The sequence below is a fragment of the Lepisosteus oculatus genome, chromosome 23, assembly GCF_040954835.1.
Source record: "Lepisosteus oculatus isolate fLepOcu1 chromosome 23, fLepOcu1.hap2, whole genome shotgun sequence".
NCBI classification, from domain to species: domain Eukaryota; kingdom Metazoa; phylum Chordata; class Actinopteri; order Semionotiformes; family Lepisosteidae; genus Lepisosteus; species Lepisosteus oculatus.
In genome coordinates, this window is record NC_090718.1 from 16,165,701 (window position 1) to 16,176,776 (window position 11,076).

Genomic DNA, 11,076 nt, shown 5'->3' on the forward strand with positions numbered 1-11,076 from the left:
ACTTTAGATGCTTGGGGTTGTAACAGGCACACTGGACAGCCTCTGTGACTAGCAGTACCATCCCCTATAGAGGGAGTTTTTACTCCTACAGTCCTGGAGGGGATTGCACCCTTGTAAGGTGTCATTTCCTCCTTTCTTGTCCCTTTATGCCTTTCTCCATGTGTAGGCAAACTCATGCATCTTGGGTAGTAAGGTTTTGCTTTTTACTTTACGCACCCTGCTCAATAGTGTTAGACCAGTCTGGAGGTAATGTTGGCACTATGGTTTATTTTTTCACTGTTTGTGGTTGCTGCTAATGTCATACTGGTACTTTTCCATCTGGGGTGGTTGACTTTTTTTTACTGATGCTCTCTACAGTGCCTCCCATTAGTCACAATGGATACACTTATTTAAGAGTAAACAAGCAGTTCCAGTGCAACTGAAGTTACACCAATTAAGTTCCATTCCCTTCCATGTGAAAATGTCCCAAAAGCAGTTTACTTAAGCTGTCCATTATACAAGGTTTTCTGTATGTGTAGTGAATTTGGGTGCAGCTATTTGTATGTCTTAATGCATTAGTTGATGTCTTTAAAAGAAAAGTCTACTGGAAGTATTGCCAAGATGAATCCATTTCATACTGTAGTGATTGAGACTGCATTGCAAAGTAAGTACTATTTTTGTAACATGTTGGTGTGAAATTATTATAGCTGCAGTAGTTGTAGATTATAGAATAGACCAAGAGAATATAATAGATTTTAAGAAAGGAGTTATCAGAATTGTATGGAGTTGTGTAGAGGTTGCCATCTAGGGCAGAGACAACTGCTAGCATTGGTGGCAGTAAAATTATTTATACATTAGGTTTACAGTCTAGCAAATGTAATTGTTACACAATTTTCATCCTTTTAAACTAATTAGATTTTTGGTTAGTGAGCTCTTTTTTTTTTTTATAGAGGGCTTGGTCTGTCTCTGCAATAGATCTGTTGTGGATGTTACTATAAGTGATTTCTGCCAGCAAGGAAGTATAAATCTATTTACAGTGGTTTAACCATACTGCTCACTGCACCAATGAAGATCAGATGGAATGCCATTCCTTTCCTCATCTACTTGTGCCAGAATGCAATTAACCTACCTCCATGTTCTTGGACTGTGGCAGAGAACACATCTCAGTGACAGCCGCAAACTGGAGAGAATTACATGAGAAGCCCAAATCTGGTTCTGTTCCAGTCGTCCCATGAAGTGTAATGTGTAGAAAAATAAACTGGTGACAAGTATCATGTGTAAGGAGTGTTTATTTTCATGAGCCCTGCATGAAGGAGTCCTTTGGAACCATGATGATGGCTTGGAGAGAAGCAAGAATGTGCACATTGACATTTAATAAGCAATGGTATGTATCATTCATAGGATAAATAAGTTTCACATTAGTTATCACGTCATAAACTTGAGTTGGTAGTTAAAGCAACCTTTTCTTCATTTTTAGAAGAACCCAAAAAAGTGTGAAAAGGTCAGGTTGTCCAGATCCTGCCTCTTCAAGTTCAACTGCTTGTAGATGTAATTACATTTCATTAATGAAAACACAATGGTGACATACTGAGTTTATAAAATATGCCACTCCAGTATTCATATATGCCATATGAGATTGGTAGTTATCAAGGTTTTGTTGATTTATTACTCTTCTACTTTTGGTACAGTAGCTTAGCTGCTCAATGTATTCTACTAGAGTTTAGGGGTCTTTTTCTCCAATCCCAGAGGTTAGTGTGATTTGGGTCAGTCCAGTACAGAGTGTAATGACCTTTACAATTATAATCTATTTCATTAATTATATCCCAGTTTTTTCAAGTACCATGTTAACCATAAAAATGCCAACTTTGTAGGTTTTGAATTGTAAGTGCATGGTTTAGCTAAAGAGACACCTTAGTTTGTGGTTCTCTTTTTAACACTTTATTTTTAAAACCTTTAATAATTTATCACATTATGAAATAAATCCTCATTTATATAGACCTGTTTGGAAGTGTCCACCAATTAAGTCAGTAGAAACTTTAACGTGCGAGTAGGTTATTGCAAAAAAGGTAGTAGATTTGGTTAATAAATATAAAATAACAAATACTTTGCTCAACAAAAGGTTTGTAGTAGGAGCCAAGTGTATTTAATCTAAGTACCCCTTTTCTAAAATAAACTTTGTTAGAAAAAAAGATTTACAAAAGTAAGGAAATAGTACTCACCACTTACCACTCTCCTTAACTCCTGGACTCTTGAATGAAAACAGAGGCACAGGGAGTCTGCTCTTTTATCCTCTGAGCTGGGCTGGCTCCTCCCCCTCAGAATGTACCAAGTCCAGTGAGGGGTGAAACCTTCACAACTGTATATAGTGGCTGGCTGAATTAAATCAACAGTTATACAAACTCCATATAATACATCTATTCATTTGAAGATGGATAATGAATTTCTCATTTTGGGGTTAAATAAAGTGCGACTGATTGAATCATATGTGGGAAGCTATTCATTGATGATTATTGTTAGCACTTTTGAGCCTCTTTGTGTTTTTTGATCAAGAGATTTATACAGATGTAGGCATTCAAAGTGCATGTTTAAACCTGGTTAATATGGAATCTTAATATCGAATTTTAAAACAAAAGGGTAATTTTGGTAGCTGAGCATAAAAAAAACAGGAGAATAAATCTTTGAACATCATATCATCATAAATTATATTGATTTAGTAATATAAACATTATACTTAATGTCTAAGACTGATAGAGGTAGCTTAAATAAAAAGTACACAGAAGGATTGCACTTTACAAACGTTATGCATCAAAGACTCACTTTATGTGGTTAAGTTTTGATGTGCTCTTTCTGACTATGTTAAATTTAAAACATTATTAAGATTAAAATATTATGGATTCTTTTAAAAAGCATATAAATCTTCTCTATGACACCTTGCATTATTCCAATAAAATACATGTACTTTTTAGAATCCACTGAATGAGGTAAGATTACTTTACTAGCCATATACAATTATAAAAGAATTTGTCTTTTTCTCATAAGCCAAACTTGCTGTCTATGAGATACAGAGAGGTCTGGGGCCATTATACAGCACCCCTGGAGCAATTGGCCTTGCTTAGGGGCCCAATGGAGAAAAAGCCCTCTGATAGCTGTGGGATTTGAACCAGCAACCTTCCAGCCACAGGTGCAAATCCTTAGCCACAGAGCCACCACACTTTTCTCATGGGATTATGAAATGGAAATATGTAGTAAAAGAAATTAGTAATCACATGAATGGATCAAAATATTAAAGATTTATGTAACTGATTGTATAACTGTAGTCTGTTTTCTTTGAAAATGTTTATTTTGTGACTCATTCAGTCCTGATTACTTTTGGAACAGTTTGACCTGTCTGTTTCAGCAGCAGTTCCAAGTGCTCTGTTGGTGCAGTGGGTTTAGCTGTGTGGTCCTCTCACCCCCTGAGAGATCTGAGTTCAATTCCTGCTTAGGGCTCAAGTTTTTTTTCTAATAAACAAAGTCTACTTTTTAAAAACATGAAATAGTAAATATGTATAGTATATTAAGATTTTTATATAACTATAGACTTTTATATAACTTTTTTATATAACTGTCTAGTAAAACAAATCAGGAATGAAAAACAGGTTGAGCACGCTACATTATGTGTGCTGGATAGCTCAATGGGTTAGAGTATGGTATTAATGAGCTCAAGGTTGTGGGTTCAATTCCTGCATGGGCCATGAAATCCCATTTTCCATGGGGTGGTGTGGTGGCTCTATGGCTAAGGATCTGAGAGTGGCTGGTAGGTTGCTGGTTTGTATCCCACAGCTGGCACAGGAATCCTATTTCATTGGGCTCCTGAGTGAGGCCCTTTACCCCAAATGCTCCAGGGGTGCTGTACAAATGGCTGACCCTGCAGTCTGACCCCAAGCTTCTCTCCCTGTATGTGTGTCTCATACACGGGGTATGTGGAAAGACAAATTCCTAATATCATAAAAATATATATGGCCAATAAAGTGTTATTATCTATTGTCCTTTACCTCTATAGGGACACAAAAAGTTTTAAAAGTTAAAAGTCCAAAACATCAATTTGTGATATTTTTGGCTGCTTAGTTACGTGATTCCATATTAATATAATTAAGTGGTATTAATTCAATGCCATTATTTATAACAGCAAGTGGCATTTACTATGTATTCTTTGAAAAGGATAAAAATAATTTCACATGTATATAAACTATAGTGTTAGAAGCAGCATGTTTAAACTTTTGTATATCCCACTGTAATTTACCAATTTAAAGATTTTGATGCCTAAAAAGATGTATGAAGAAGGTGGAATACTGTTGTGTACATTATTTATATATTATGTTTTATTTTTACTTTCTGCTATAAAATTATATATTTGGATTTTCTCTTTGTCGATGTAAACCTGAAAGAGGCACATTATGTTCACACCCTACAGTATAATAATAAACTATTTGTATATATCCAACTAAGCAATCTTGTTTTTATTCTATCTACTTACTTTTAAGTACTTTGATATTTAACATGCTGTCATACACAGTATACAATTCAATTTCTATAACTGGCAAAGATTTGTTCCTTACCTTTGACTTGGATTTAAACTCAGGTGTTTTCTGGTGACTGTCCAAATATTCCACAAAGAAGTGCAGTCCCACAACTGAGTGTTTGTAAAACGTTGCAGCACCCAGCAGATGCTGAACCTTTTAAGTACTCCTGCATTATCACCTGTGTCTTCTGAATGGCTGGATCTGTAGATGGGCTGGCTAATACTTGTTTAGTCATCGGAATCAGGTGTGTCGCATTATGAACAATAGGGCTTTGCTAATTGACCATTTTGAGGGCATGTGGGGATAGGTTCTTGATGAATTAGCCACACCTCTGAGTTAATGATGAGGGGTTTAATAACACAGCCTTGGAGACTAGTAGTCAGTCTGCTTCTGGCTCCTGGATGGGTAGGAGCTCCTGGCTTGCAGCTGTGTTAGCCCAAAGACTGCTATGGAAGGTGAGTGGTTTTGATGTTTGTTGGGTTTGGGTGGTAATTTGAAGAAGGTTGTAGGTTGAAGTTGTTGACAGTTGAAGTTTTTGAAGGTGTTTAGAATATTTTTGTACTGTGAGTTTGGGAAGGGTTGTATGTGATGGGTGGAAAGGTAACATATTTAGTTGAAACTTGACTGTCTTCTAAAGACTGTCCAAATGTTCCACAAAGTAGTGCAGTCCCACAACTAAGTGTTTGTAAAAAAAAAAAAAAAAAATTACCCAGCAGATCCTGAACCTCTAAGTAGCCCCCACATTATCACCGGTGCATTTTGAATGGCTGGATCTGTAGATGGGCTGGCTAATACTTGTTTAGTCATTGGAAACAGGTGTGTGTCACATTATGAACAATAGGGCTTTGCAAATTGACCATTTTGAGGACATGTTGTGGTAGGTTCCTGGTGAATTAGCCACACTTCTGAGTTAATGATGAGGGTTTTAAAAACGCAGCCTTGGGTCTAGTAGTCAGTCTGTTTCTGGTTCCTGTAGGGGTAGGAGGTCTTGGCTTGCAGCTGTGTTAGCCGAAAGACTGAGAAAGGTGGGTGTTTTTTATGCTTTTTTTGGGGGGGGGGGGGTAATATTTGTGCAATGTGGGTTTGGGAAGGTTTGTGGTACTTGTTGAGTTTAATGGTACTATAATCAGTTGAAACTAGAGTTTTTTTTTTTTCTGGAGATATGGAAGAAAAGTTACTTTAGTTTATTTTAATGTGTTCTGAAATCTGATGTTTATACTTGTGAGGGTTATGTTCTTTGAATTGAAATGTTTTCAGCCATGGGTTGTGTTCTATAAGGTTCTTTGTAAATGGGTTTTCCAAAGGGTGGTAGGATTTCAAAGGATTTAAGCCTGTTTGGACCTGAATTTGTTAATTTTCATTGGTTTTTGTAAGCAGTCAAGGCTATAGGACATTACAGTCTTGGATGATTGTTTTCAAAAAGGTGGCAGGTAAGAGAATGTAAATTGAGTTGGCAAATAGGTAGTATTTTAGATCCGGTTCAGTGTTTAGGCAAGCGTTGAGTTGGGGAAATTGAGATATGTGTTTGTGGTGTGTAACTCCTTTTTGTTGTATGCCTAAACTGTTTTGATGGGAAGTTGACATTTGGAATATTTACACAATGGTTTTTCCTTTTTAGATGGGAGAAGGAGTTAAAGGGTTAGGGACTAATTTGGTCAAGTGTTTTGTTATGTGTGGTATTTAAAGCTTTTTGAATTGTGAAGGTTGTACTGGAGGTTCAGTATGTTGCTGTTGGTGTATTTTGTGGATCTAAGTTTAAGTGACTGGAATAATGAAGGAGAGTCAATTTTGACTTTGTGGCTTTTGGAATGGTGATGGAAATAACCTGGGTGCCAATGTGAAGTTTGTGCGTTACACACGATGCTCTACTTGGGCAACTTAAAAAGATAGTATGAATACTATTGATGTGAAAGTGAGGAGGAGCTTCAGGTTGGCTGCACTGAGCTTTTTGGATAATGTTGAATGTGGTGTTTTTTTTTTTTTTTAAAGGTTAGGAGTTATCCTTTTTTATGCTTAAATATGAGTATTTTGAAACATGCTTAGATGTTTATGGTTGTTTTGAGCTTTCAGTTTTGTCATTTTAGCTGATGTGGAAATTAGTCTATTTTGCTTTTTTTTTATATGAATGTTTTTGGTAACATTGTTTAGATTAGTACTCTGAATTTGTGGAGTAAGGTATGCTGATTTACAGTGAGGGTGGTTGTGAATGATGAGGCCATGTTGGATTCAGAGAAGAGTTGGAGCTTCACTTATTTTCAATGGCTATAATGTTATTGGTTCTAGTGGACATTGAAGATGTTCTGTTATGATTTGGCTGAATGATATCTGAAGTAACTTTGTTTTGAACAATTGTTTTCCTGGTGGTAAGCTCTTTGGCTAATTGCACCATTCACACCTTTTTGAGTCATTGAAAGTAAAGCCCTGTATATATTTGGATGTTTAATGATACCCTTATTACACTAACAATTTATGTTGATGGTTGTTATGGTTTGTTATTAGGTGAATGTGCTGGTTATTTTCTTTTTGACTTTTGGAATTAAGTCAGTTTTAATTTTCAATGTGAATAGCCTGTTTTGGTTTTGTGTTATGTTGGAACTTTGCAATTTTCATGTTTTGGAATTTCTATTGCTTTGTATTGTATTTTTTTGAGAGTCATGCAATACAATGTAGAACTGAAATTGGAGCATTTATTTGCTCTACGATTGTGGAGGTAGTTTGTTTTTTCTTGATGGAAGTGTGCACAATTACATTAGTTTAGCAAGGGGTATTGTGCAGGAAGGGAGGTGTTAGTTTTGGGGGTCGGTTTGTTTCGATTTGTACAGATGCAGCCATTCAAAACGAGCTGGGTATGCTGTGGTACAACGCGGTGGGCGTGTTGCATCAAAACGCGCAATTTCGTGTCATACTGCAATTGACTGTATGCAAATTAGATTGTTAATAGTACCCGGAATCACCTTGTAAAACCACCAGGTGGAGCTCATAAAGCTTAACCTTGCATGTCCAGCATTTGAGCTGTCACCAGAAATTGCCAGTTTTGAATCCCGATCACTGCTGAGGGACAATCTTTATTCAATTAAGAATTTAAGTTGTATATTCTTTAGACTTTAAACTGTATTACAGCATGTTAATCATCCAACATTAAAAAGGGTATATTCGATGAAAGCAAGATTGCTCAGTTGGACAAAAGCACACAACCTACCTTTATCATAAATATTTTATGCATCAGTATTTACTGAAGATATTACTAATAGTATTAATGAATGTACTTTTTTTTCAGTTCTGATATTCTATTCGTGGGATGCTACTCTTGACTTCCGAGCCTGTGAGCGGGTCAGTCTGTCATGCCATCCCGACATACACTTCTGAATACTTGGCTTTCTTCGGGTTGTCTCTCCTGGCTTCCGTGATTGAATGTTGAGCTGGCTTTCCTATTCTTATTGCCGGATATCACTCCGGACATCCGTGTCTGTGAGCGGGCTCCTTGCCTGGCTCTCCTTGGGTTGTTCATTCCGATATCAGTGATAGAATGTTGAACATGTTTTGCCCAGTCTGTGTTTTTTTTTTTTTCTTGTTTTTTGCTTGGTGTTGATTTTTCCCTTCCCGGTTTCCCCTTCTTTATGGTCTCCCAGGTTTAATTCTGTTGTGGTTTGTGCTTTTTTTTTTTTTTTTTTTGGCAAGTCTCCGGAGCTCTACTTGACCCCCCCCCCCTTCCTCTACCCGATAAAGTTTTAATACCCTGGAGGAGGGGGCAGCTCTCAGCCGTGGACTCCTGGAGGTTTCCCTTCTGTTAAATGAGGTTTTTCCTCCCCCAAGTGCTATGAAGCTCACTTATTTGTTTGGACGTTAGGAGCCACCCATTAAGGGGGGGGCGTACTGTCCCGCCCCCTGCAGGGTGCTCCTACTGTCTTGTCCCTAGTTTCCTGTGCTTTGCTCTCCTTCCGGTGTCTCTCTCTCCTGGGGGCTATATATTTCTGGGTAACTTATTCTCCTTTGCTCAGCATTGATGTTTGGATATCCTGAGACCCCGCCTAGCACCAGGTCGCTGCTCCGTCCGTGGCCTGAGGGCATAGGTGTCACGCCCAGTACACCTAGAGGGCGCTCTACTTTCCTCCTGTTCCTAGTTCCATGTGATTTATTCTTGTCTTTTTGTGTAGCCTATTTATTTCCTGCTTCTGCTCTGCTACTCACTCAGCATTGACGTCTGGATGTCCTGAAATCCACCTAGCACCAGGTTGCCCCACCTGTTGCATGTTTTAACTTTGTCCTGGGCTCCCATGCACTCTGATCTCCCTGGCTCCGAGCTCCCACCACCTCTGGTCTGGGTTTCCATGCCCCTATGTGTTAATTGTTCCCCCTGTTCCATTAGGGTTTATTTTTGTTGTTTGATTTTGTCTGTTCTGCCTTTTTTTGTGTTGCTCCTCCGGAGCTCAGTCCAGCCCCCCCTTCCTCTACTCAATAAAGGTTTTTTTTTTTTTTTTTTACCTGAAGGAGGGGGCAGTTCTCAGCCGTGAACTCCTGGAGGTTTCCTTTCAGTTAAATGAGGTTTTTCCTCTTCCCAGTGCTGTGCAGCTCACTTATTTGTATGGACGTTAGGAGCTACCCATGAAGGGGGGGGGGGGGTGTACTGTCACGCCCTCTGCAGGATGCTCCTACTGTCTTGTCCCTAGTTTCCTGTGCTTTGCTCTCCTTCCGGTGTTTCTCTCTCTCCCAGGGGCTATATATTTCTGGGTAACTTTGCTCAGCATTGATGTTCGGATATCTTGAGACCTGCCTAGCACCAGGTCGTTGCTCTGTCCGTGGCCTGAAGGCATAGGTGTCACACCCAGTACACCTAGATGGCGCTCTACTTTCCTCCTGTTCCTAGTTCCCTGTGATTATTCTTGTCTTGTTGTGTAGCCCATTTATTTCCTGCTTCTGCTCTGCTACTCACTCAGCATTGACGTTTGGATGTCCTGAAATCTGCCTAGCACCAGGTCGCCCCACATCCGCTAACTGAGGGCATAGGTTTCTATACGGCATTTCCTGAACAGCTGAGCCCAGGCTAACCCCCGTCTTGCTCCTACGCATGGGGTCTTTTTGCTCTCCTGCCATTCCATGGTTCGTCCTTTCCGACATCCGTGACAAAAGGTTTCTATATGCCAATCCAGAACTCTTTGCACTGCTGAGCCCGGGCTAACTCCCTGTTCGGCCTCTTTGCATGGGGTCTTTTTCTGCTCTCCTGCTATTTTATGGTTCTAAAAAACTTTTCTAAAAATTTAAAAAAAGATTACATTGGCATGCCTGTAGCTTTTTCACGAAACCTCCTTGAGTTACGAAAACACTGGCTGTGTGTACAAAGTACATTGTGACTGTTTTCACAGCCTTCACTGTCATTTTTAAGCCTTTTTTTACCACGCTGAATTATTCTTCTGTCCATATCTTTGGAAGGGAAGTGCAGAAAGCCTTCAAACAAATGCATTTTAAAGACCACGACTTGTGAAAGTGTTCACAGCCTCCAGGTAAAACATCAGTGAGCTAATTCTTTTTTTAAAACCTCTGGTTTTTCATTAATGCCTAATTATGCACTAACTGGAACCTGGGGGGCCGCTGTGTACACACATTCACAATGTGAGAAATACTGCTCAATACGGCTTTGTGGAAAAATTCCTATATCACCATAGGAAGCAGAACAGCGCAGCCTCCAATTACCAAGACTGTAAGCACGGGAATTAAGCTTTGTTTGATTTCTGAAACCCTTTATTTATGTCCTGTTTTCATTCAGGTAAGGGTAAACTATATACACAATACTGCTGACAGCAGGAAAATTCAAATTGTTACTCGGCAGCTTATTAGCAGCTGCACAATGCTGCAAGTAAGTGTTTTATACTTTCCAAGTCATGCTTTGTGTTGTGAAACTTTTTTTTGAAGATGACACTACAGGTAATACTGGAATAGGGGGTCTTCATGACTCAATAGCATTTACACACCAGACAGCCCCCCTCACCTTATACAACCTTGCTTTGGGTTGAGAAACTGTTTTTTTTTTTTTTTTTTTTTAAGAGAACACTGCAGGTAATACACTGGGATGGGGAGTGCTTCCAGTAATTTCTGGGTTTCCTGTGTCTTATTTCAGTTTCACATTGGTTCTGAAAGTTAACAGTTTTGTAAGACGTACTGCGTTTTGGGAGTATTGAAACTGTTACTTGGCTTTCTTTGTGAGGGGAGTTATCCTGAGAAAAGATACTTTTCATTACTGTTTTCAAATATAGCTATTATGCTGTGCAGTGTGGGGTAGTGGTTTACTTATCAATAGTGCCTGGAATCTAAAACCATTAAAAGGGTTATGAACAACAGGAGGCCATTCACTCAATCTAGCTAATGTAATACTTAATTTTAATCTGAGGACCCTTTTCTGTTTTTTTTTTTTTTTTTTTTAAGAAGCTCAAGTTAAATGATCAAAAACAGTTGGACAGATGTTGAAGTTGACCCACAACTGGCTAAATGTCACTGAAGTCACTAGGGACTTGTGTGGAGGGGGGGGGGGGGAGATTTTAGG